General features: G+C 34.0%; 1 long non-coding RNA gene across 2 annotated transcripts; it reads right to left on the reverse strand.

The window, feature by feature from the left end:
• Nucleotides 1-565: 565 nt before the first annotated feature.
• Nucleotides 566-1,938, reverse strand: LOC113273801. 2 transcript variants are annotated; one of them, XR_003322616.1, is made up of 3 exons: nt 1,705-1,938; nt 1,521-1,595; nt 566-1,412 (listed from the first exon to the last, which is right to left on the reverse strand). It is a non-coding gene; the product is annotated as an uncharacterized LOC113273801 (long non-coding RNA). The 2 variants fall into 2 exon arrangements; XR_003322615.1 differs by having other exon boundaries at nt 566-1,595.
• Between the last annotated feature and the right edge of the window lie 1,551 nt (nt 1,939-3,489).

Below are 3,489 nucleotides of genomic sequence, written 5' to 3' on the forward strand. Positions count from 1 at the left end.
TTTAAGTTACTCACTAGTCATCTTTCATTGAAAATTGCATAACTACAGAACCACGACAAAGGTAATGAAGTGCATTAGATATTTAACCTCTTCATGTTTACTTCTCAGGCTTTTGCTAATGTTCACATCGGTTTCCTCTTATTGGTCCCTCATTCTGTAGTAAGATGAAACTAGGCTAACCCCATAATCCTCTTCTAGTTATATAAGATTGAACTCCTAGGCAAAGAAAGCTATAAATAGCTATGAATAGCAGTAATATATACTACAAACGTACAAACCGAAACAAGGAAAAAGAACTTCAATGAGTTTCCATCCCACAGTGAACATCTCTTTTTCAAAGCATAGAACTCCTACAAGACAAAAATAATAACATGAAGCAACGATATCACGCTTCAGCAAGATATCCAATGTAAGTAGTAATATCAAATGCACAGCAGTTTCAAATTCTAATCGATCTGGATACTGGAGGAAGCTGAACTCCGTGAAATTGTGTCACAGATAACACTTTAAGATACATTTCCACGCAAAATCAAATGCACATCATCTCAATCTCTTAAGAACTTCATAAATTAAATTTAACAGCTTCTTTGAACAAAGTATGAGCTTGAGAAGTTTCCATTACAGTAAATACAAGAAACAAAATTACATGATATGAAAAGACTCGAAAAAGGAATAAGATCTCACTTTTATTTGATATGCCCCTCCAATATCTAGTCTCTGGTCAACATCATATAACAATCTACAAATGAGATTCCTTGCTTCAGGTGTCAACCTTGCCTCTTCAGGTAATTTTAAGTGATTCTGATGGTGAAGCTACAAGTACCAAGTTCTACCAGCCAGTCATAATCCATGCCATAACCTTTCTTCAGCAACACTTCTGGAGCTATGTAATCTGGCGTACCTACAGTTGAAAATGCCTTGAAGATAAAAACAATAACATGTTAGTGACCTGATTGAGTCACAATAACATGAAATTTGAGAACAGATGCAAACAATTTTGTACACAACCATTTAGACACGGATTCAAAGATTGAGTCACAAAAATCGTCCGAATGCGAACTGATACAAGCTAAGAGAGCGTCCAATATGATTGAAAATCATAATAAGATTTGAATGCACCTAACAGAAAAATCCTCCAAGTGTTTCTTACCCTGGAAACCTTTCAAGTGCTCTTGAATTTACGCAAATGTTCCATTTCTAATATCAACAACAAATACACAATTAACATACCTTCATGTCTAATAAATTTAACGAATACAAGTAAAATCGGATATTAACTAGAATAGGAAGTTCAAATTTGAAACATCACACTTATAATAACCCCCATGGTCAACTGGTTCATCCCATACATGTAAGAGAAGTACATTCAACAAATCAGTTCAAAAACACAATCTACAGCAATTCCTGGATTCCTGTGTGTATATAGCATAATGCTTATTAGACTTTCAGATGCCTAATTATACAAGAACATAAAATCCAATTGAAGTGAAGGAAATCATATAAGTACAGAGAAAACTTACTCCCAAAAATGTTAATTTAGGGATTCAACGATTGTGCAGCCCGAAAACAACAAAAATTTCCCATTTGATAGATCCCTAAAATTCACATCACCACCAGCATCGATCAAAGCAGAAACAAATATAGGGTTTCCATTACCATCAACTTACTAATGAAGAGACGTAATCTAAGTTTTTGTACAATTACCAATTGCTTTAGACAACAAAGAATTACTCTTGATTATTGTTGATAATCCTCATCGTCTATTCTTCATCGATTCAGACTCCAAGAACCGATGTTGTTGATGAATCTTCGTTTTCATTTGGCCTTGATGAAGATAATAGACAAAAGATGATGTTGTTGATAAATCTCATCTTTTCAGTTGGTGTTGATGAAGAGAATTGAGATGAGGCGCTGTTGAAACGAGAGGAAGATGGAGGCAGCTGCTGCTCGATGAAAAATAAGATAAGGGAATTAGGGTTTGGATATATGATAGCGAAGAAAGTGTAGAATAAAACTAGTGTTCCCACCCACACAGACGGATCGCACGCGTACAATTCTGGTGTTACCTTGCACACAAGCAGGAAGCACATGTGATATGGTCAGCCGTTGCGAATTGCAACTGAGTCAAAAATTTCGCAACGACTGGCCTCTGTTACAAATTTCGCAACGGCTACAAGCAATTGCGAATTTTAGAGCAGTTGCGAATTCGCAACTGCGTAAGAGCTGTTACAAATTTTAGTTGTTATTCCGGAAAAATGGTGTAGTGTATAAATCATATTAAAGGGGATTGTAAGGTTGTTGCAGATAATTTGTCTAAGGCATGTATTAAACCTCATTTCTTTGGAGAAATTAAAAAGGAGTCAGGAAGCAGATAGTGATTGCTAGAGGAGGTGATCAAGTTCCTAGTTTCTCAAAAAGGAATGACAATAAGGATATTGTTTTTGTTCCACCAAAAGATGGTTATATTGTAAGCTCTAGTTTTGGTTGTGAGGGAGTACAAAATGATCTTGTTGAAGGTGAAAGACTTTGTAAGAGGCATAAAAATGATTTTCCAGAGGCTCATGTTTTAAAACATGCTGATAATAACAATGGAAAACTTGTGAACACACAGATAACCCACATGTGGCAGTTAGGGATATCCAAAATGGCAACACTAAGGAGACTAAGGTATATTTTATAAAACCAATTCTTTTAATTTATTTTAGTCTATTTTCTTTCAAGATGAAGATTTTATCATGGAATGTGCAAGATATTGCAAATAAGTTTACTAAATACCGGTTTTAAAAATTGGTTAAAACCTAAAATCTTGATTTCATTTTTCTTTGTGAAACAAAAATTGATGAAATTAAAATGATTTCAGTTGCCCAATCTGTTCGATATCCTAATTTTGCTTGCATTGATAGATTTAGATATGTTGGTGGTCTTATCCCCATGTGGGCAGATGGTATTGATGTTGAAGTTATTGTTTGTGAAAATAACATTATTCATGTCTTGATTCAATTATTCCCTAGTAAGCCTAAGGTTCTTATATATTTTATGTACGGTTCTACTTATACTAAGCCTAAGAAAACTCAATGGAATTTTCTATTTGAATTTAGTAAAGATATACAAAAATATTGGTTAGTTCTAGGAGATTTGAATTTCTGTTTAGATAAAAATAATTATAACTATGATATTTGGGTTCAAAATGAAGTAAATGATGCTGGCCTAATGGATACTGGGTATGAAGGTGGAAATTATACTTGGACTAGTAACTTTTATGGTACATGTATTAGGAAAACTATATTGGACATGGCTCTTAGTAATAATGATTGGTGTCTGATTTTCTTACTGCTAAGCTTCAGCATTTAAATTTTATTGATTTTGATCATTGTCTTGTGTTGCTTATAACTGATCCAATTCCTAAACATTTATGGAGACCATTAAAATTTTCAGAACATGGATGGATAGGACATAACACTTTTAAGCATAATCTGGAATCAACTTGGA

This window comes from Papaver somniferum, chromosome 4 (assembly GCF_003573695.1).
Source record: "Papaver somniferum cultivar HN1 chromosome 4, ASM357369v1, whole genome shotgun sequence".
In the NCBI taxonomy this organism is placed as follows: Eukaryota; Viridiplantae; Streptophyta; class Magnoliopsida; order Ranunculales; family Papaveraceae; genus Papaver; species Papaver somniferum.